The 24,734-nt window shown below is 38.2% G+C and overlaps 1 protein-coding gene across 2 annotated transcripts in view; it reads left to right on the top strand.

The window, feature by feature from the left end:
* The window catches only part of Nbdy (negative regulator of P-body association), a 38,557-nt gene extending 18,449 nt beyond the window's left edge, over positions 1–20,108 (top strand). Inside the window, exon 3 of one of the 2 annotated variants that reach the window (XM_042702531.1) lies at positions 19,818–20,108. The gene's annotated coding sequence lies outside the window, so the exon portion shown is untranslated. Of the gene's footprint in view, positions 1–3,499; positions 4,263–19,817 lie in introns of those variants that run through there. The other variant, XM_042702530.1, reaches the window with a different exon arrangement.
* The last annotated feature ends 4,626 nt before the right edge of the window (positions 20,109–24,734 follow it).

Here is a 24,734-nt window from a genome sequence, read left to right on the forward strand (position 1 = left end):
CTGGTAATGGGGCTTGAACTCAGGACCTCATCACTCTTTTAGCATCTTATACACAGGCTTGTGCTCAGTCAGTTGAGCCACACCCTATTCAATTTTACAGAAGAGACTTGAGCATCGGTAGAGTTTGAGATCCATTCCCTGGCATATATGGAAGAAAGACTAGAATCTTAACATTAGTTCACTTTGTGATTCATTAAGTGGGGAATAAATTTGTACACTCATGAGTACAATTTGCAAGAAACCTTAATTCTCTTAGAGAAATATTGGAAAATTATTGCTTAAGTTGTAGTGCACCCTTGTGGTATAATGTTGTATGTTAAAGCATGTTAAATCTGCAGTTGGTACTGTGAGAGATAGCTATTAGCCTCCTCAGCAAAGATTTGGTGGGGGGGGGGGGGGCAGATATCACAGTTCATTTATTGCAGCTTTACTGTATTGGGGTTTTTTAAAAAAGTAAATAGTGATCCCTCACCTGTGGCGGGGTGTCTCTCTCTCCCATGATAGGTGAAAATCTGGCAGATGCAGGACTCAGGCGCTGGGTCACAATGGCAGGATATCCCCAGGGAACTGGGCTGGCTGCCCACACAGGGAACACCAGGGTGGGGACTTGGCATTGGTGAGGCAGAAAGCCAGGAATCATGAGCTCCAGACACAGTCCTGTCTTCCCAGCTGGAGATAAGTCAGAGGGAATGCTCTCTCAGTAAGGCTGTCCTTAGCAAAGATTAATGCTTCTTTTCATGTAAATTACATACAATTAAATAAGGACAATGTACTGTGGAATAAAGTAGGTTGTTTTTCTTTTGTAGACAGGGTGTCACTATGCAGCACAAGCTGGCTTCAAATTCACTGTCTTCCTGCTTTAGTCCTTAGAGCACTGGAATTACAGGCCTGCACAACTATGTCCACTCTAATAATGTCTGTTATATGAATGTACTTTTTGGAAGCAAATAAATAAATTGTACATATTTGTCAGTATATCTGTTCATAATAGTTAGGGAAAAATTGTGAGCTATGTGCTCAAGATTTTAACATTTTTAATATGTTTTTTTATTGTAAAAATACTGTACAGAGGGGTTACAGTTACATGAGCAAGGTAATGAGTACATTTCCTATCAAGCATTGTTGCCTCCTTTGTTTTTCCCCTACCATCCCTTCCCTCCCACCTCCACAACTACACTCCCCACACCCACCTAAATTGTAAAGTTCATTTTCCATCATAGTGTCTTGTGCACCTCATTGTTACAATGGATCAACCTGTATCCCTATTTAAGCATTTTGTTTTTTCCCTTCCCCTCACCAAATTAGAGAAGCATATATACAAGATGCAGGGTACCAACATCAAATACAGTAAGAACAGGGGTTATACCGTGGAGGAGGAACATATAAAGAAACAAAAAAAAAATCAAATGGCACATTTTAAATATGTTAGAAACAATAGCAAGAAAGAAAAAAGATATTTGTGTCCCTATCTTGGGGTTCATTTTGCTTTACATCATCTTATCTGGTCATATGTTTTGACCTTTTCTGTTTGTCCTAGATATATACTAGTTATTGCAAATAAAGGAAACCATGGGACCTATGTTTCTTTGGGCCTGGCTTACTTCACTTAATATAATTTTTTCCAAGTCTTTCCATTTCCTAATAAATGGGGTAATGTCATTCTTTCTGATGGAGGCATAGAATTCCATGGTGTGTGTGTGTGTGTGTGTGTGTGTGTGTGTGTGTATCACATTTCTTGATCCATTCATCTACTGAGGGGCATCTGGGTTGGTTCCATATCTTAGCTATGGTAAATAATGCTGCAATAAACACAGTTGTGCTGGTAGCTTTAGTATGATCTTGTTTGTGATCATTTGGGTCAGATTTTTAACATTTTTGACCTTCCCAGAATAGAAATGGTATTAGAGGAAGGAGATTACCAATCTTTATGTCATTTATATTATTTCCCTTATTTCTGTGCCTGTTATCTTTTAAATTGTGTGTGTGTGTGTGTGTGTGTGTGTGTGTGTGTATCACATTTCTTGATCCATTCATCTACTGAGGGGCATCTGGGTTGGTTCCATATCTTAGCTATGGTAAATAATGCTGCAATAAACACAGTTGTGCTGGTAGTTTTAGTATGGTCTTGTTTGTGATCATTTGGGTCAGATTTTTAACATTTTTGACCTTCCCAGAATAGGAATGGTATTAGAGGAAGGAGATTATCAATCTTTATGTCATTTATATTATTTCCCTTATTTCTGTGCCTGTTATCTTTTAAATTGTGTGTGAGTGAGTGTGTGTGTGTGTGTGTGTGTGTGTGTGTGTGTGTGTGTGTGTGTGTACACCAGTACTGGAACTTGACCTCAGGTCCTCACACACTCCTGTTTGGCTTTTTTGCTCGCAACTGCTGCTTTTGCACTTGAGCCATAAATCCACTTTTGCCTTTTTTTCAGGTTAATCAGAAATAATTGACTTTTCTGCCTGGACTGTCTTCAAACCTCAGTCCTCAGATATCAAGTCTCCTGAGTTGCTAAGATTATATGTATGAGCCATGGCACCTGACAAATTCACATAAAATTTTTGTTCATAAAACACTCAAACTTCTTGTAGTGTAGTAATCACAAAAAGTCAATAATATAGCAAGAAAGTCTTACCAACAAAACTTAGATGAGGTCATGGAATTCTTTGGCCCAGGAAAACATGAGGCACAGACCCAGTGCTTAATCACTCTATCCTTCTAGGGCAGTTTTCTGCACCAGCATTTATGGTATTTTCCAGCAAAAGTCTTTTCCTTCTTTCTATAACACTTACTTGGAATGTATATCACATTAACATTATGCATTGTTTTTAATAAATAAGAGTTGCAATCCTATTAATTGATATTAAACAGAAGAATGATTCAATATTGTGATATCATATAATGTAATGTGAGGCACTTCAAATATTGGAGTAAGTCAATTCTGATAAAAATTATCAAGATACATGGGTGGGTGGCACATGTCTATAATCCCAGAGCTCAGGAAGATTGTGAACTAGAAACCAGCCTGGACTACATAATGAGATGTTATCTCAGAGAGGGAAGTAAGGAAAGGGGAAAAGATAATATAAGGCCTTGTTAAGGGGAGATGGGGGAAGACTTAGAAATAGTTAAAGGTTGGTGGCAAGCTAAGAAATTTCTAAAGTGTATAAGGATGTGTCACAGGATAATGGGGAACAATGGGATTGGTTGATCAGTGATAGAAGCTCAGAATGGCAAGATCCATAGAAGTAGACATCCCAGTCATTTTCAGGGGGTACTATGCTTATGGTGCTAGAAACATCTGATCCACGTGACAAATAAATCTGTTATTCGCACCCTGTACTTTTGATGTGATGTTTTTCAAGAACTTTTCTAATTTTCCTTGTCCCACAACCTGCTTAGAAAGATGTTGCCTGCTCGACAGACATAATCTAATCTGTATGACCATTGCATTTCTCATAAATTAATACATTTTCCTTCTCTTTTTATATCTTTCAGTCTGATGAGTGTGATTTCACCTCTTGAATTTGGACAAACTCTAGGACATGGGCAAGATCAAGGTGTAGATTTTTAAGACTGAAGGCCCTGACCCATGAAATGGTCCTGCAACAGCTAACTACTGCTCTTCTCTTGGTGATGCCCAGTTCTTGCTGTATAACTTTAAAACTCCACAGATCCATTAAGATTCAAATAAATTTTGTTTCCTTGCTGTGTTAGAGCTGACTATTATCTAGTAAGTTATGAATTTCAAGTAACTATTTATTAGAAATCTATAAAAATCTTACTAAGTATCAAAATGTAAACCTTCTCAAATGGCCATGTACTCATTCATTGTAGTGCGAATATATCAGAAAGGGGGAGAGAGGTAATATTATATATAAGACGCTCTCTACTTACTGTCAATTTTTCTATGGTATATGTATCCTATCATATTAACCTTCATTGTATATTCTTCTATATCTTAACTGTTGTTCTAAATTAGACAGTATGTGCTTGTTTTTATAATTTTCTACTTCTAAAATGCTCAGTAATAAAGAATATCTTAACTTAAGAAAAACATTTATACAAATGAGAATGGAAAAAATTAAAATGGCATAACTTTATTCAAGAGCTTTCAATATTTCATAGTTTCTGAGTTCCCAAATGAGAGATTTAGAGACAGGGATATGGTATGTGTGTACGTTGTAATTGTCTGCCAGGGATATGAAAAAGAGAATTCTTGTATTCTGAATTACAATAAAAGCTGCATATGTTTTTCTAAGTGCATAGTTTATCTGAAAATATCATATAAACATAATTTGTATCTTAATATAAAAATAATCACATAATTTTGTTCACATAATCAATTGAAACCAACATTACAGAGTAAATAGAGTGGGTGTGAAATCTGAGCATTTTACTCAATCCACTGAAATTAGTCCCTGGCCTCAGAATCAAAATATTTAAACAATTAACTTTAAAAATAATATGATGTCTTTATAGTGCTTTATTTTTAATTAAATCATTAATTACTATCTTTAAGTAGTTGTTCAAAGGGATTTTAATTCATCTCTTTAGACTTCTAAAACAATTGAGCAAGTCCAAACATCACAAATATAACCACAGACTTCTTGCTCAAAATGAAATCTGGTGAAAGACATTTCTTGCATCAGAAGACTTGTACATTGAAGATGATGGTACTCTCCAATTCCAATGTTAAATGATCCCTATCACAATTCAGGTTACTCTCTTCGAGGAAATTTCCAATGTGGTCATAAAATAATATGAAAATGCAAGGGACCCACAATAGCAAAAACAATCTTGAAGTAGACAAAATTGGGGGATTCCCATTTCCAAATTTTAAAACTTCATGTAAAGGTATAATAAGCAAATAGACTTAAAAGTCCAGGAATAAATTGAGAGCCAATTGCTCATGCCTGTAATCCTAGCTACATAGGAGGCTGAGATCTGAGGATCAAGATTCAATGCAAGCCAGGGGAAGAAAAGTCCATGAGACTCATCTCCAACTAACTACCAGAAAAGCTGAAAGTGAAGCTGTGACTCAAGTGGTAGAGCACTAGCCTTCAGCAAAAAAGCTCAAGGACAGTGCCTAGGCCAGGAGTTCAAGCCTCAGGGCCAGCACCAAAAAATATCCAGGAATAGGCCCCCACATTTATATACAATCTTTGGTAAGAGACCCATGACTAATGGAGAAAGAACAATGTTTTCAACAAGCGGTGCTGTGAGAACTGGATAGCCACATGTAAAAGAATGAAGTTAGACCCCCTACCTCACAATATACAAAATTTTAAAAATCTAGCAGACCGAAATACAAAATATACACTAAAAACTTTTAGAATGAATTATAGAAGCAGATGTTTGCAACCTTAAGTTAGGCCCTGGTTTTCCAGATAGGATACAAAAAAGTTACATACACACATACACACACACACACACACACACACACACACACACACACAATCAGATAAACTGTATGTGATTGCAACAGCAAAGGACACCATTAGGGGAAGCATGGTGGTTTGGAGACACACCCAGCACGTCCCAATGTCTACATGAGATTGAGACAGATGCCTGGTTATAGGGAAAAGGATACCAAGAAGGCCAGGACAGGTACTGGAGCAAAACAGTAAATAGTAGACAGATACTTGGAAAAATCTAGAAACGTCAGTCATCAACTTTGTAAAACAATCTTAACAGTGGATACTTGGCAACAGCAATAGGGAAGGAAAAATCCTCAATGGGGCTTTATCAAAAGAGAGAAAATCCTTAGTGAGCTCCATAGGCACAGTCTGACACTGCAAAAAAAAAGTTTGAAACAGAAGATCTATGAGCAACACAGCAGAAGTTGCTCATTCCACTTTCTAGTGTATGGACTGGTGCTATGGAGAGTCTTACAGAGAGGGGGATGTGTGTGTGTGTGTGTGTGTGTGTGTGTGTGTGTGTGTGTGTGTGTGTGTGTGTTTGTGTGTGTGTGTGTGTGTGTGGCTTGAACTCAGAGTCTGGGCACTGTCCCTTAGTTTTTTCACTCATAGCTGGTGTTCTACCACTTGAACCACAGCTCTGCTCCTAGCTTTTTGCTCCATAGTTGGAGAGTTTCTCATGGACATTTCCTGCCAGGGCTAGTTTCAAACTTCCATCTTTATATCTCATCCTCCTAAGTAGCTAGATGTGAGCCACCATTGCTCTATTGAGACACCTGTATTTTTATGTCTCTAAGTTCTGAAGGCCTCTCTACATTGGTTAGATGAGCAATCATCACAATAGTCATTGTGGATCCACTGGTTTGTGGCTTGGATGCAGATTTGAAGGAAAAGATATTGTGGTAGGAAGTCTGGATTGAGCTTCATGGGAAAATGGAGGTGCTTCCACTTAAGAACCACAGTCCTACCTCTGTAAGAGGAATGAGACCAGGTGTGGAGGAACTGGGATAAGAGAGTAGCTTGGCCAAGGAAGGTAAGATCACTCAATACCTATGCCTTACCTCTGCTTCCAAGGCAGATTTCTTTATTTTGATCACCCAGTTCTCAAAGCCCCAAAGAATTTTCATGGAAACAGCTGCTGCTTAGCTATTTCCCATATCTTGTCAGACACTGGAGGAGTACCTCTGGGTGAGGGGCATCTAACCAGGGGTCCAGAATGAGTGAAATTTAAGGGTGGCTTTTGGACTCATCATGTTACTGGGTCCCCTTAGGGAGATCTCTTGCAAAAATTCAGTCCAGTAATGATCACTGCCTTATCTTCCCCATAAGGGGACAAGACAAGGGAAGGTCTAGCCTCCATTTAGCCCTTGGAAGTTTGACCTACTTAAGAAAGAAAAGGATTCACAGCCCCATTCCCACAACTAGTGAATTTCAAAATGAGAGACCTGGGGGGAGACTTCAGTCCACCCTGAATATCAAAAAGAGAATCATTGCCTAGCTTTAAAAAGTAGTTTTTTCATTGCTTTATTTGGTTTTCCTTTACTATTATTTCTCTTGATTCCATATGCTTCTCTCAGTTTTACCTAGTTTTTTTCTTTTTCTTTTTCCCTCTTCCCCCTTGTTGTTAACTTATTGTTAATCCTTTTACCTCTATGAATTTCTATCTCTCTAAAGTACTCTATATTATCTTAACCCCTTCCTTTAGGTCCTTATTGGGAAAATAGTTGTTCCCAACAAAGAGAGTTTTGTAACAGGAGATTTATATCTGAGTGCCTACATGAAAAAATTAGGTATAGCCAGGCAAAGGTAGCTTATGCCTGAAATTCTATATACTCAGAAGGCTGGGATCCAGAGGATTAAAATTCAAAGCTAGAGGAGGCAGACAAGTCTGTTAGACTTCATTTCCAAAATCACCAGGTAAATTAAAATCTTGGATTGTGACTCAAGTAGTAGAGTAACAGCCAAGCAAGCAAGCTTAGCAATTTTTAGGGCCTTGAGTTCAAACCCCAGTACTGCAAAAAATGAGTGTGATCTCCAATAAATAATCTAAAGATGTGCTTAGAAAAAACAAGAACAAACAAAATCCAAAATTAGAAGTAAATAAATACTAAAGATGACAACTGAAATGAATGAAATGCAAACCAAAAGAATAATAAACAGGAAAAAAAGTTATCAAGACTCTATTTCAAAGAACAAGCTGAGCATGTTGAGTCATGCCTATAATCCCAGATTCATGAGAGGAAGATGTAGGAGGATTGTTGTCTAAGGTCAGCCTGAGAATAAAGTATTATAACCGACCAAAAATAAACTACAGAAAAGGCTGAGGGAATGGCCCAGGGGATAGAATGCCTGTCTATTAAGCATGAGGTCCTAACTCCAAATGCTAATGATGCCAAAAATAATTTTAAAAAGCAAGAAAGCAATCTTATTTACATTTATAATAGCTAAAGAAATGTTCAGGAGTAAACTTAACTAAAAGGTGATAAGGCTATGCCATGAAAATTACAAAATGTTGCTGAAAGAAATTTTAGAGAACACAAAAATGTGAGAAGACATTATGTTATTCTTGAGAGATCATCAGATATCTATCAAAAATAAAGAGCCAAAGCTGGGCACTGGTGGCTCATGCCTATAATCCTAACTACTCACTAGGCTGAGATCTGATGATTAAGGTTCAAAGCCAGCCCAGGCAGGAAAGTCTATGAGACTCTTATCTCCAATTAACCACCAGAAAGCCAGAAGTGGCGCTGTGGCTCAAGTGGTAGAGTGCTTGCTTTGAGCTAAAAAGCTCAGGGTCAGCACCCAGGCCCAGAGTTCAAGCCCCATGATCACCACCACCACCACCAACAACAACAACAAAGAATAAAGAGCTAGAGAAGAACAAGTAAACTAGGATCCTATACTCAATTATGAGTAACATTTATATAGTCATAAATTTTAAAAGAAACTAAATGAGATACTTAGTGGGGTTGGTATCCATCAATATGACTAGTATGGCAGGTGCTTATGTTTCAAGGTTGTCTATACACTCTGGTTAGTGTCAATGCCTTATTGGTTGCTACAGATTTTCAGTATCGCCACAGGAAAATAGGAGAATAAAATATCTGTAGAGGATAATGCAAGCTACCTGCCTGATATCCATCCCCCTTTCAGCTCTGATTTGATTCAGGAAAGCACTTATGGCCAACTGAAAGTAATCACATCTCCCAGATGCCCTTCTGCTATTTCTGGCTAAAGTGATAAGACACAGAACCTGAAGAAAGAGACCTTCACTGGAGAAAGCCTTCACAGAAGAAAACCCCTTTGCTTTTCCTTCTTTTTCCTCCCTATGTGTGATTTACAGATGTAACACATAAAAAGAAAACTTGCTATACACTATGTGGGAAATGAACTAGGCAACTTGTGAGCAGGGACAGAAGAGGGCAATGGGGAAAGCGAAAGAAGGGGTAATATTGTCCAAAAAGTCTTAAAACTGTAACTCTTGTACAACACCTTAATAATAACAAAAATATTTAAAAAAAGAAGACATCTTATATTCATAAACCTAAAGAATATTGTTAAAATGTCAGTGCTACCTAAAGTAGTCTATAGATTCAATGTAATATCTATGAAATTATTGATTGCATTCTTCAAAGAACTAGAAAAGTCAATTTAAATTCATAGAGAATCACATAAAAACATGAATGAAAACATTATACTAGCCCAAAAGTTTAGGACCCCAAAGCATAGGAAACAAAAACAAAAATAAGCAGGATTACATAAACCTAAAAAGGCTTCTACACAGCAAATTAAACAATCAAAGGAATGCAGAGAGAGCCTATATCATGGGAGAAAATATTTGCAAACTATAATCTGAAAAGAAGGTCAAAATCCAAAACACATAATTAAGTAAAAAATTCAACAGCAAAAAAAAACTGGCTTTAAAAATGACCATGATATCTGGTATAGTTTGAATATGATTGTTTCCCATAGCTTCAACATTGGTGGCTCATGGTCAGCTAGTAGGATTTTGGAAATTGGGTGGATCCTGAGAGCTCTGACCTAAGCAATGGTTTAATTCCTTGGTAGATTCCTAATACAACGACATTATTGGAGGTGGTGAATAGGCATGTCAAAGGAGTGGATGCTGTCCATTAATCTTCCTGACCCCCTGGAAGTAGCAAAGTGGTCCAAACAACACAATTTCAATGGCTCCACAAGGCACCAGACTACAGTTGACCCTGATTTTCTTAGCCATGTAAGTCTTTGTCTTAGAGGGAAAAAAGAAGAATTCTTACAATAATTCAGAGTATGTGTTGTAGATCTCCCTATGTAATCTAAACACCATCAGCTCTGTGACTGCTGTTTCAGTGATTTTATTCCTTGAGCTTACAGTTGTCCTCCCACTGGTACCTACCACCCAAGTGGATTCTGTTGGTAAATCTAAGACCAAGTTCTTTGCTTAAGCAGTGGAGAAGGGCAGTCTTCAGTATTTAGAAGTATATAATATTATATATGATATGTGTATATATATATACATGTGTGTATCAGTATCATATGCATGCACACTCATGTTATGTATATGCATACATATATGGATATACATATGTATATGACCACTTTACAGCCTTAATAAAGAATTCCTATCATTTTGACAGTATAGATGAAACCGGAAGACAATAAATAACTGAAGTCAGACACCAAATGCTAAATATTACATGATGCGTTTATCTGATAAACCTAAAATAAACTCATAGAAGCAAAATGGCAGTTACCTGCAGCTAGATAAATGCAGAGGAATATGGGGAGTTACAATCAAAAGCTACCAAGTTTTGAGTATACGAGATTAATAAATTCTAGACATTTATTACACCATGGGCCTATAATTAACTAGCTAGATGAAATTTGCTTTTATTTATAAAGTGTTATATACAGATGATCTCCAATTTATGATACTTCACTTGTGATTTTTACATTTTGGGTTATGCAAAAGTAATATGTATGAAATTGGAGTTTGAAAGCCCCGGTCCAAATTTCAAGAATTAAATATGTCAGTTTTGCCACTCACCTCTATCTGTCAAACTAGGAAATATGGTGAAGGGAAGAGGAGATTTCTATAGCACAGGCATGTCATGGGAAGGAAGCACTTCAGTTCATTTTCAGCCATCTTTGATGTACAGATGTGAGCTTGAGCTTTAGCTTTAAATACACAAAGAACTGGGAATACATGAGGTATTATTAACCAGTCAAATCACAGACTGTCTGATCTTTATTTCAGCCTTTGTTTTGGTAGGGGTTCTGGAAAAATTGTTATTTCTCTTGCCTGGTGTGTGGTTTGTCATGAGTAAGCGCTAGTATTCTTTAGGGAGAGTTTCAGTTCATTCTCATAAAAATATTAATGATCATTCCTGTACTTCCCATATTCCAAGGTAATTGCAAAGTAACTATAGCAAGCATGGTTTAAAGCAAAGACAAATGCAAAATATAGGCAAAGAAACCAAAGGTTTATTCCTGCATTTACTTACCTACGAACTAGTCAGTGCTTTTCAGCAATAGCAGCTTTTAAGCTCCTGTTAAATTCATTAAGTGGAAACTGTACTTTAAATTTTGAATTTTGGTCTTTTCATGGGTTACCCAACAAGGAATATATTTTATCACAATGCAGGCAAGTGGCAGAGAAATACAGCTCTCAGTCAGCCATGCAATCATGAGGGTAGATACTATATTGTATAGATAGCAGTTTGTTTCAGTTTGTGTTTTTTCCATCTCATCATGTCTATAAAACACCCATCTGTGCCTTCTGCTCCAAAGAAGAAGAAGAAGAAAAAGAAGAAGAAGAAGAAGAACAACAACAACAACAACAAGAACAGGAACAAGAAGAACAAGAACAAGAAGAACAAGAACAAGAAGAACAAGAAGGAGGAGGAGGAGGAGGAGGAGGAGGAAGAGGAGAAGGAGGAGAAGGAGGAGGAAGAAGAGGAAGAAGAGGAAGAGGAGGAATAACTCTTGAAGTGGAACTCAAGATAATTGTGTAGGTGAAGGTGGTAATCCAGTTATGACCATTGCACATGAGCTAGCTTTTACGATTGACTCCAGACCATTTTAACGACTTTAAATAACAAGACATGAATCAGTGATACAGTACCAGTTGATTTGTTGTCATGATGAAGAAAAGAACTGATCAAGAGGCAATGGCTTAAATGGCCATATTAAATTGTAACCCCTTGTACAACTTTTTGAAGTTTGGAACATAAAAAAGAAAAGTTTTTCTTTTGGCATATATAGATACATAATTACCTATCAAATGGATGAAGGACCAGATATGGAAACACACACTATTTTCCTATTGACATGAAGGCTAAAAGTCTTTTTGATATGCTAAAAAGTGGATGATATTCTTTCATATACAGAAATGTTTATAGCAAGTCAGGGTAGTTCCAATGTTTTAAAAAGGCATCATGATTTTATCATGTGAAAGTCAGTAATGGTAACAAGTGCCAATACTGAAGGTGACAAGGATTTGATGGAAGAGTTCCACAGGATAATTGTGAGAAAAAAATATTTTCCAGCAGAAATATTTAATGTTGATAAATATGGCTAATCTTGAAAACATATCCTAGAAAAGTATGTAGGCCAAGACAATGACAAAATTTATGTCATTCAAAAATTGTGTTGTAGGTTTTCAAGTTTGTAGGTTGTAGGTTTTCAAGTTTCCCCATATACCACTCAGGACATGATCAGTTGAGCACAATGGATTATATATGTAATCCCAACTATTTAGGAAGCAGAAATTAGGAGGATCATGGTTTGGGGCCAGCCTGGGCAAAAAAATTAGTGCGAACCCAATTCTGTAAATAAGCTATGTATGGTGTGGTATATACCAGTCATCTCAACTACTAGGAGACTTAAGTAGGAAGATTGTGATTGCTCCCAGGCAGAACATAAGATCTTATCTAAAAAAAACATAAATTTAAAGAGTTAGATTTGTGGCTCAAGTACATACTCAAGTCCAAGACCTTGAGTTGAAAATCTAGTACTATCATTTTTCAAACCCCATTCCCAAGGGAAAAAAAAGAAAAAGGAAAATTGTGAGCAAGCATAGATTCTTGTTTGTTATTACCATAACCAGGAAGCCTGGATGACAGTATTATTTATCCTGGGTTTTGAACTGCCTTATTCCACAAGCCAGAGAATACTGTGGCACAACATCCTAGTCAAGATTCTTTTGAGCTAACAAAATGCCCCAAGGGATTCATAGCATATCAGCAATTTACATCTTGTGGAAAGTTTGTTGTGTTTTTGCTACCCAGCACAATGACACTCATTCAACCAATAGATCAATGCACAATAAGTACATTCAATATATAGTATTTATGCTAAATGTTTTCACAGTGTTTTTACTGAATGTATTGAAATGTTCTGAAGCTTTTGAAAAGAGTTTTTTTTTTTTTTACCATTTTGAATGTTATCTGGAATATTGTTTGAATATTGAAAGAAGTCACATATAGTACTAAAAATGGCACTTGGAATAAAATTTCCAAACATATATAGGAACACATTAAAAACCATAACAAAGATTACTCTAGTTATGAAATGGTAAGCAACAAGATATTAATGCTTGGGAAACAGTTGAATTTAAAACATTGAAAAATAAGATATCAGTGCGTCAGGCACCGGTACCTCATATCTGTAACCCTAGTTACTCAGAAAACTAAGATCTGAGGATCACAGTTAGAAACCAGCCCAGGAAGAAACCCCAGTCCCAGCCCCAACCCCTTCCAAGATACTAGTAAGCTTGTTGGTATTGAGGCTGAAGAGGTTTCCAATAAAGAGTTAATACAGCTACCGGAAAAAAAAATTGAGGAAGAAAAGTTTTACCTCAGGCACCAATATAGGTCATAGTAGAGAAAATGGTGGAGGCATTTTCTTTGATCAGTAGAATATTACAAAAATAGCAATTATAAGAGATTTGCAAGATATAACATGCAGATATAATATACTATTCCTATATTAAAATGTATTACCAAAAGAAGAAACAAACTGTACAAAGTTAGTAACTTCCTAAACAATACTATTCCTGCTAACCATGAATAAGTGTTAATATACTAATAGTTTCTATTGACTATTTTTTGTGTGTGCAGGTCCTGGGGTTTGAACTGAGAGTCTGTACACTCTTCCTGATCTTCTTTTGTCCAAGCTTAAAATCTGTCACTTAAGTTACAGTTCCACACTTAAAATTTTGGTAGCTATTTGAAGATAAGAGTCTCACAGACTTTTCTGCCTGGGCTAGCTTGGAACTGCCTTCAATCCTCAGATCTCAGCCACCTGAGTAACTAAGATTTCATGTTTGTACTGCCAGCATCTGGAGTTACTGTTTTTTCATTATTCTGGTTTATTTTGCCCCACAGAGTACTGAATAGAAATTTTGTTGTCGTTATTATTGTTATTATTATTTAGTTGTACAAATGGGTTACAATTCCATAAGCCAGGTTATGAGTTACAATGCTTAGTTCCCCCCTATTTTCCTCTTCCCTGCCCTCATTTCAAGTTATGTAGTTTATTGTTCACATAATGTACATTGGCTCTCGTAACTACATTTACTTACCTCTTCTCCCTCCATTTCTGTGTCCTGCCTCCTATGACCTCCTCCAGGAAATAAAAACATGTATTCATTTCCTGGTGTTCATTTTGATAATCAGTATATTAATTGTTCAGAGGAGTTACACCGTTGGATCCCTTTTAGTTGTTCAGAGGAGTTACACTGTTGGATACCCCTTAATTATGCCATCCTTTATTTAGGCTGCTTACTGACTTTTAAAAATTGTTATTGTAAAGATGGTATACAGAAGGATTACAGTTACATAAGTCAGATAAAGAGTACATTTCTTGGGGCTGGGAAGGTGGCTCAGTGGTAGAGCGCTTGCCTTGCATGCATGAGGCCCTGGGTTCGATTCCTCAGCACCACATAAGCAAAAACAGAAAAAAGCTAGAAGTGGCACTGTGGCTCAAGTGGTAGAGTGCTCGCCTTGAGCTGAAGAGCTGAGGAACAGTGCCCAGGCCCAGAGTTCAGGCCCCACGACTGGATCCCCCCCCAAAAAAAGAATAAAAAAAAAGAGTACATTTCTTTTTGAAAAATGTCACCCCTTCCTTCACCTTCTCCCAGTTTTCCGTCCCATCCCCACTCACAAGTTATAATTCATTTTCAACATAGTATCTAGTTAGTATCACTGCTGCGTTTGTTCACCCTTTGTCCCACCATTTCTGTGCCCCCTTGCCCTCTCAAAGAGAGATAAACAAACAAAAAAGAAAAAGGAAACAAAAACAGCAACAAATAAAAAACCTCATGTTTCCATTTTTTGGAGATCATTTTGAAAAATATTATTTTATATAATCAGATGCACATAGGCATTGTGCCTTTGTGATGCTCTCCTAAAAATGTCCTCCTTTGGTCTCTATGTAAATGGCCAGAGACTTGTACAATTAATCCTGTCTCAGAGTACGTTTTCTTGGTGGGAATGAAAACTTGTTCACCCACTCTGGAAAGCAATATGGAGGCTCCTGAAAAGACTAAACATAGAGCTTCCCTATGACCCAGCAATTCCACTCCTGGGAATTTATCTAATAGAATACAAACAAGGCCACACTAAAACTACTAGCACATGGCAAAATTGGTTAAACACTTGTAGAAAACTAAAGCTAGATCTATATATATCATCCTGCACCAGAATCAACTCCAAATGGATCAAAGAACTCAAAAATAAAAGCAGACTTCATTACATTACAGGAAGGAATATGAGAAACTCTCAGTTCCTTGGAACAGGCCAAAATTTTCTTAATAGAGACCTAGAAGCACAACAAATCAAAGAAAGTTTGGACAAATGGGATTGCATGAAACTGCAAAGCTTCTGCAAGGCAAAGGACATAGCTAGCAAGATCAATAGAAACCCATGGACTTGGAGAAGATTTCACTAGCCATACAACAGTCAAGGGTCTTATATCTAAAATATACTTAGAACTCAGAAAACTAAATCCCCCAACAATAAATCCTCAAAGAAATAACTGCCTGATTAATAAGTGGGCTAAAGACTTAAAGAGAGACTTTTCTGAAGAGGAAATAAGAATGGCCAATAGACACATGAAGAATGCTCAACTTCTCTAGCCAAAAAAGAAATGCAAATCAAGACAGCATTGAGATTCCACCTCATCCCAGTTAGAATGGCTATAATCAAGAACTCTAATAAAAACAGATGCTCAAGGGGATGTGGACAGAAGGGAACCCTACTGCATTGTTGATGGGAATGAAAACTTGTTCAGCCACTCTGGAAAGCAGTATGGAGATTCCTCAAAAGACTCCACATAGAGCTTCCCTATGACCCAGCAATCCCACTTTTGGGCATTTACCCAAATGATCACAAACAAGGTCATACCAAAGCTATCAGCACAACCATGTTTATTGCAGCGTTATTTACCATAGCTAAGATATAGAACCAACCCAGATGCCCCTCACTAGATGAATGGATCAAGAAAATCTGGTATATATATATATGCATGCATGCATGCAATGGAATTCTATGCCTCCATCAGAAAGAATGACATTGCCTCATTTTTTAGGAAATGGAAAGACTTGAAAAAAAATATATTAAGTGAAGTAAGCCAGGTCCAAAGAAACATACGTCCCATGATTTCCCTTATTTGCAATAACTAGTGCATGTCTAGGACAAGCAGAGAATGTCAAAGGCTATGTACATATGACTACATGAGATAATGTTAAGCAAAATGTACCCCAAGACAGGGACACAAGTAATTTTTTCTTTCTTGCTAGTGTTTTTTAATGTACTTATAATGTACTATGTGATTCTTTTGTTTCGTTTGTATGTTCTTCCCCCATGGTATAACCCGTTTTCACTGGATTTGATGCCGGTGTTCTGCATGTTGTATATACATTTTTGTAATTTTAGGAGGGAAGGGATATTGTGGAATGCTTAAATGGGGATGCAGGCCAACCCATTGTGATGAAGAGATGTACAGGACACTATGTTGAAAATTAACTTTACAATGTCGGGATGTGGAGGGTGGGAGGAGTTGGGGAGGTGGGGAGGAAAGTGATGGTAGGAGGAAAACAAAGGAGGAGGTAACAATGCTCGCTACAAAATGTACTCATTACCCTACTCATGTAACTGTAACCCCTCTGTACAACATTTTTACAATAAGTATATATATATATATATATATATATATTAAAAAATGTGATACACACACACACACACATCCACAATGGAATTCTATGCCTCCATCAGAAAGAATGACATGTTAGGAAATGGAAAGACTTGGAAAAACTTATACTAAATAAACTAAGCCAGGCCCAAAGAAACATAGGTCCCATGGTTTCCCTTAGTTGTAATAACTAGTATATGTCTAGAACAAGCAGAAAAGGTCAAAAGCTGTGTGTATATGACCATGTAAGATGATGTTAAGTGAAATGAACCCCAAAATAGAGGTGGTTTTATCTTTCTGCTATTGTTTTTAACGTATTTATAATGTACTATGTGATTTTTTTTGTTTCTTTTGTATATTCCCCTCCATGGTATAACCCCCTGTTTTCATTGTATGTGATTCCGGTACCCTGCATCTTGTATATACATTTTTATAATTTGCAGAGTGGAAGGGAAATAACAAAAAGCTGAAATAAGGATACAGGTTGACCCATTGTAACAATGAGATGTACAAGACATTATGTTGAAAATGAACTTTACAACTCTGGGTGGGGAGGAGTCGGGGAGGTGGGGGAGGGAAAGATTGGTAGGGGAAAAACAAAGGAGGAGGTAACAATGCTCGATAGGAAATGTACTCACTACCTTACAGTATCTTTACAATAAAAATATACAATAAAAAACAAAAAATAAAATAAAACTACCATCACAACTATGTTTATTGCAGCATTGCTTACCACAGCCAAGATATGGAATCAAACCAGATGCCCATCAGTGAACAAATGGATCAAGAAAATTCTACCCATCCATCAGAAAGAATGGCATTGTACCATTCATAAGGAAATGGAAAGACTTGGAAAAAATTATATTAAGTAAAGTAGCCAGACCCAAAGAAACATAGGTTGCATGGATTCCCTTATTTGTTGTAACTAGAATGTGCCTATAAATCTACCATGAATGGTAGATTTATTTATTTATTTATTCTACAGAATGGATAGCTACTGACTTTTTTGGGGGTCACTTGTAAGGCTTGAACTCAAGGTTTGTGTGCTGTCCCTGAGCCTCCTTGTGCTCAAGGCTAGTGCTCTACCAACTGAGACACAGTACTACTTTTAGTTTTTTAGTGGTTAATTGGAGATAAGAGTCTCACAGACAGTTTTCTAGACAGACTGGCTTGAATTGTGATCCTTAGATCCCAACCTTCTGAATAGCTAGGAATACAGGCATGAGCCACTGGCACCCAGCTTGGCCATTGACTTTTTGAATCTCATCTAAAGAGAGAAATTGATGACCTTGTCACTGTTGTACATACATATGCTAGCAATTAACATTCAGTTCTTCAAACAATCTTCAGGCCTAGTGTCTTTTCTGCTATATATGTTAATGTTGAAAACAGAGCCACACTGATTTTCACATTCAGAGTGGCACTCAATAACTTCCACAACATATTAAACGCTTGCTTGTAAAATAGGCTTTGATATATCCTGCCCAAATGAAGGCTAATGTCAGTGTTCTAAGCATATTTAATGTAGACTAGGTTATTATGTTCTGTGGGTCAGTTTTATTTAATACATTTTTATTTATGATATTTTCAGCTTATAAAGGGTTAAATGGGGCCAGGCGCTGGTGGCTCAGACCTGTAATCCTAGTTACTCAGGAGGCTGAGATCTGAGGATAGTGGTTCGTAGGTAGCCCAGGCAGAGAAGTCCTTGGGAGACTCATCTCCAATTAATCACTCAAAACCTGGAAGTGGTGCTGTGGCTCAAGTGGTAGAGTGCTAGCCTTGAGCACAAAGAAGCTCAGGCAGTGTCCTCAACCCTTACAACCCACAAAAAAAAGGGTTAATGGGATATAAACATATCATATGTTGAAGGGGAACTGCACTTGCAATGTACTGAGTAGGACCTATGTTAATAGTCCTTAACACTAAATAATACTGGTATACAATAATGAGAGTTGAGGAGGCTTTGGAACTAATGAATGAGCTTACATACATTGTGATGATGGTTTACAGGCATATACTGACCTTCACCTTTACCAACATTACATTACATTAAGTATATCTGAAGTGATATTTCTTTAAAATGGAAGCTGAATTTAATTTATTGTACTTCGGTGTAGTGGTATTTTAAAAAAGGAAGCTGAAAGCTGGGCGCCAGTGGCTCATGCCTGTACTACTGAGGAAACTGAGAATTTAGGATCATGGTTCGAGGCCAACTCCAGGAAAAGTTCGTGAGACTCATATTTTCAATTGACCAGCAAAAATCCAGAAGTGGAGCTGTGGCTCAAGTGATAGAACTCAAGCCTTGTGGAAAAAAAATCAAATGAGAATCTAAGGCCTTGAGTTCGAGCCCCAGTTCTGGCACACACACACACACACACACACACACACACACACACACATACACACACACAAAAGAAGCTGAATAAAACTCATTAAAAACTATTGAGTAGTAGGGGTAGTGTGGGTGAGAATGAGGAAAGAAAGTAAAAGAGGGTGTCAATTAGATTTAAATACTATATATACATATGTGAAATACTATCACGAAATCCCTTTGAACAATTAGCATAAGCTGAAAACATGAACAACAAATGTAAAACAGATTCTTTCTGGTATGAGGAGGAGGATAAATGGAGCTTTAAGGGGTGAAAATATAAGTCTACAATACTTTATGTGCATGTGTGAAAATAGAACAATGAGGCTTGCTGAAAATACTTTGGGAAAAGGGGAAGGAGGATGGAGGAGAGTGATAAGAGAGTGAGTCTAATTAAGGTACATTGTATGTATACATGAACTTGTCAAAATGAAACCCTATTGTAATTGATGTTAATAAAAATGGGAAAAATGTAAAACTAAAAAGGAAGCCAATTTAATGGGAGACTGAAACCTTCCCAAATGGTCGTTTGAATTAGCCAACTTAAGAACAGACCTTGTAGTTTTAAACAAAGCTTTGCATGACTATGGCTGCACACTTATTGGAGCTAGAAAGACCCTCTGTGCTTGGTACTATTATAAAAATGGAGACCCTTTGTTACTCTAGGCAGCTGTGGTGTAGAAAGCAGTGTACGTGGGCTATTCCACTATGGTTACTCCTACTATGGAAGTTGTAGCTCTTTATCATGTTTGTGGTTTCCATAGGCGCTGTTGATAGTAGTTCTGTTATTTGAAAGTGGTTCTGGTACTGATTGCTTCATTTATTGTTTTAGGGCACTTGAAGATCTAGATCTTTAGATTGGTGAAAATCATGGGCTCCAGGAAGAACAGGATTAACCAAGAAGTATCTTATGACAAAAGGCAAACTGCCCTTCAAATGGGCAATATCATCTTTTCTTGAAGAGAACAGCCAAGAGCTACAGATCAACCACACACCAAGACAAAGATGGAGCGAATGGTCTATCAGGCCATACCTGTGACTTGAGACTGTTTTAACAATGCATACCTTTATCACCCCCTGCCCTCAATTCGTCCCCATTGAACTTAAAGCCAATGTCTGTACCTCTGAAGATGGCTAAAGATACATGTACTGGAATGTTGTCTTCCTGTGACTGTCATGTAATTAACCTTTCTCTGTACTTTGCCAGTCTCTTGAATTGTCCCTTCTGTAGGGGAAAATAGCCAGAACTAATGTGAAATTACTAGACTTTGGGCCTGGTTTCAGGACTCAGCTCTAGCCTTACCAGCCTGATTGGTGCAGCTGCAATCAATGAAGGAGTCCTATATAGACATTGTTTTTTCCTGTCTTCAGCTACTGTGGAAATGTTTGCCCAGGAGTATGAGTAGGACCACAGAAAGCCCTTAGCAGTGTTTTCCTGGGGCTGGGTCAACAGCTGGAAGGTTGTTTCCCATTTTCTTTAAATACAAGGCTCTGCCAGATTCAAGTGGAACTGAGTTTTAGCCAAAGTTGAACTTGGTTCCTCTCAGCTGAGCTGGGAGTTGAGAGTTGTTTAGAGGCTGAGGGCCGGGCTCAGTCCTCAGCACTGGAAAGAAAGAAAAAATAAGACAAACGAAGAGGGAATAAATCTTTTTTAAAAATCATAAAAAATAGAAAAGAAAACAAAAAATTGAACTAAAAAATAAGAAAATAATTACAAATTAAAGACAATCCAGGTGCTGATAGTTGACCCTGTAATCCTATCTTACTGAGGAGGCTGAGACTTTCCTACTCAGAAAAGTCTGTGAGACGTTTTTGTCGGTCGTTGGGCTTGGACTCTGGGTCTGGGCACTGTTCCTCAGCTCTTCAGCTCAAGGCTAGCACTCTACCACTTGAGCCACAGTACCACTTCTGGCTTTTTCTGCTTATGTGGTGCTGAGGAATAGAACCCAGGGCCTCATGCATGCAAGGCAAGTGCTCTACCACTGAGCCATCTTCCCAGCCCACTTTATTCTTTTTTAAAAAAAATAAGTTTTTTTATTGTGAAAATACTGTACAGAGGGGTTACAGTTACATGAGCAAGATAATGAGTACATTTATTATCAAGCATTGTTGCCTCCTTTGTTTTTCCCCTACCATCCCTTCCCCCCCCCTCAACTACACTCCTCCCTCCCCCACCAGACTCTTATTTCCAATTAACCACCAAAAAGCCAGAAGTGGAGCACTTTGGCTCAAGTGGTAGAGCACTAGCCTTAAACAAAAAAATCTCAGGGGCAGTGCCTAGGCTTGGAGTTCAAGCCCCAGAGCTAGCACACAGGGAAAAAAAAAAGACAAAAGATATAATAGAAAGAGAAAGAAATGAGTGAAAAGTCCTCCTAGCTAATAGGGTAATCAAAAATTCAGGAGAGGGTGAATGGTAATGAGGTATGGTGAGTTAATTTTCCCAGGCTTTTATTAAGGTTGGAATCTGCTAGGTATGGGAAGGGGTGGTGGGTCATGGCTCCAGCTTGTTAAAATTCCTTTCAGTTTTCCAAGGAGTTGGGGTGGAATGTAGGCTGAGACAGGTTTTTCTTGACAAACTGGATAGGGTGGAATGCCAACAGAACCAGGGGTATATTCTACCTGGAATTTTCCCCATCTGTCTACCCCCAGCACATGGGAAATGCTAGAGTGACAATGATACCATTTGCTGATTGAGTTTGGGCAGCATGCAAGCTACTCTAGGCATGTATTTTCTTTCTTTTTTCTTTTTTTCTTTTTGGTCGGTCATGGGGCCTGAACTTTGGGCTTGGGCACTGTCCCTCAGCTCTTCAGCTCAAAGCTAAGTACTCTACCACTTGAGCCACAGCGCCACTTCCAGCTTTTTCTTATGTGATGCTGCAGCATCGACCCAGGGCCTCATGCATGCAAGGCAAGCACTCTATCACTGAGCCACCTTCTCAGACCTAGGCGTGTATTTTCTATGGAGGTTTTGAAAGCCTGTGTGCCCCAGCCATGACAATTGCCTAAACCACAGTGAAACACCAGATGCTTCTGAGGAGAGTGGAACAAGTGAACCACCAAGTTCTGTGCTGGAGGGAGCAGGCATGTGAAACCTTACGATTTGATACTTTCCATCCTGGGAACTTCTGACCTGGCCCCTGCCCGTGAAACTGTTAAGAGGCAACTTAAAAGCTGCTTTTGCTGAGTACTGTGAATGAAATCCCTCAACTTTGAATCTGTGCCCTTTGATCTTTGCTATTCTCTGCTGCAGTCCACTTTGCAATCACCGAGAAAGACCAGATTCACTGATAACCATCTTTTTGGAAGGGAAACTGTCCATCAAATAAGTAATGTCTTTTTCTTCTTATCTGAAAGCAAACAACCCCAAAATCAGGAGACCACCTTGTTCCTGTTCTGCTCCAGTAATAAAGTAATAACAGCTTCTCTGGAATTCCACTTAGGACAAAGACTGAGCTAGAGGTCAATCAGGAGACTTAAAACTGTTTTAACTATCCACATTTTTCCTTTTTCCTTTTTAAAATTGTTATTATAAAGGTGATGTACAGAGGGCTGACAGCTACATAAGTCAGGTAAAGAATACAGTTCTTTTTGGACAATGTCACCCCTTCCCTAGAGCTTTCCCAGTTTTTCCCTCCCATCCCCACCCACAAGCTGTATAGTTCATTTTCAACATAGTGTCTAGTGAATACCACTGCTGCATTTGTCCACTCTCCATGTCTTTCTTAACCCTTGCCTCCAATTCTCCCTATTGAAATTGAAGCCAATGTCTGTACCTCTGAGGATATAGTGAAATGCTCTGTAATAAATTTCCTTTCTCTGCCCTTCACCATGTCTATTTATTTGACATATGGGCATGAGTGGGTAGATCTAATTTGGGACTCCTGGACTTTGGACTTGGGGGTCTAAAAACCTCTTCAAAACCACATGTGACTGGTATTACTTTAAGATAGAGAGAGGTCTGGTGATACTGATTCCAGAGGGTATTTCCCACCCATCGTAGCTTATTCAAACACAACATAAAACTCTCTGGGTCTGTGTCAAGGGACAGACACTTCCTTCATTTTATCAATGCTGTGTGGTGCCCATGGAGACCCTAAGATGTGATTATGCCAGATTTTATGACCTACGAGCAATATATGTAGTAGGCAATAGTGTTTTTCTTCAGATGGCTCCTGGCTTTCTGCACTAAGAATTTGTTGAAGAATGCAATGAGTTTCTTATCTAAGCAAGCTTGTTGTGCAGTCTTCAGGTCATTTGTTTGAAGGGTTTGTCTGTGGGGAATAGCCTTCTGTGATACACTGTGATTTTTTTTTTTACTTTCACCCCCTTTGGAAAAGAGAGTCCCCTTTATCTTCCCCAGGTGCTAGGCACCAGGTTTTAGAGTATTCAATTATTCTTGCTTTGTTTTTCTTCCTATACACAAATCAGATCTCTCCAAGAAAATGTGAGAATCCAGCTAAAAGACCCCAATAAATGAGATGCCAGAGAACATATCCTCATCAGTACAAGTAACACATAGCAGAGACATACTCATATGCTAACTTTATCCAGACTGCTACACATTACACTCAGGAAGAAAACCTCAAATACCAGCTTCTTTCAAGCGTTAAAGGGTTTAATCCACATTTATAGAGCCCATATATAAAGTTTTTGCTAAATTTACAAGCCTGGCTTTTTTGTTGTTGTTGTTCTGTCACTTGTAGGGCTTGAACCAAGGGCCTGAAAAGTGTCGTTGGGCTTCTCTCAAGGATAGCACTTTACCACTTTGAGCTACAGAACCACTTCACTTTTCTGGTGTTTAATCAGAAATAAGAGTGTCACAGACTTTTCTGCCCAGGCTAGCTTCGAAACATAATCCTCAACCTCTTGATTAACTAGGATTATAGGCATGAGCCATTGGCTCCAGGCTCAAGCTTGGCTTTTAAATCATCATGCTTAGGGAACAGCAGGGACAGTGCTTTGGAAGAATTTCCTCAAACACAAAGAATAAAGAGGGTGTGTTTGAGTTATAAGCCTTGTTAACACTTTTCTTCCCTGGGATTTGCTCTGCTTCTGACTTGCCCATGGGCTAAGGCTTGGTTTCATCTTTTCCCAGAAGCTACCTGAAATTGTGGTTTCTAATAAAATATCTCTGAGCCCATTTAGTAAATATAAAGCAAACCTTCTCTGGAGGAAACAGGCCAGTATTTTCACATGGCTTACTCCAGCAATAATCAAGGCCCCAGAAACTCTCTGTGGGTGGTGGGGAGGAATGGAGGTCTCTACCAGAAAGAAAAAGAACTCAACACTCATTACAGTCTATTCAATGGCTTGCTTCTGAGATAAATTTCCGCAGTCTTTTTAGAAGGAAGTAGAGTCCTGTTTGTGCCTGAATGGAAAAAGGAATGTTTCTTATGTGCTTTTTCTTGGACTCCTTCACTGGTAACTCCAGCACAGAGAGCTCCTTCTGCAAGCAGGTACAGAGACCTCTTGCTTGAACAAGAGAATGAGCACTGCTGCACGTCCCTCCCTCGTTTTCTCCAGTGGCAATCACAGCTATGCAATCTCACAGGAGAGCATTCTCCACATCCTCTTGTGGAGATAAATTCCTGTAATCTTTCTCTGCAAGGAATCTGGGTGATATCTTAATGCCTGAAATACAGTAAACATTCCCCATACCTAGTTTGTTTGGTGTTAAGCAAAGCAAAAGATTCTCTGCTAAGAGGGGTGTGGCCTTTTGTTTCTTTAAAAAAGAGAATGGACAAGCTGC

Source organism: Dipodomys spectabilis, unplaced genomic scaffold (assembly GCF_019054845.1).
Source record: "Dipodomys spectabilis isolate Male_0828 unplaced genomic scaffold, ASM1905484v1 ptg000328l, whole genome shotgun sequence".
In the NCBI taxonomy this organism is placed as follows: Eukaryota; Metazoa; Chordata; class Mammalia; order Rodentia; family Heteromyidae; genus Dipodomys; species Dipodomys spectabilis.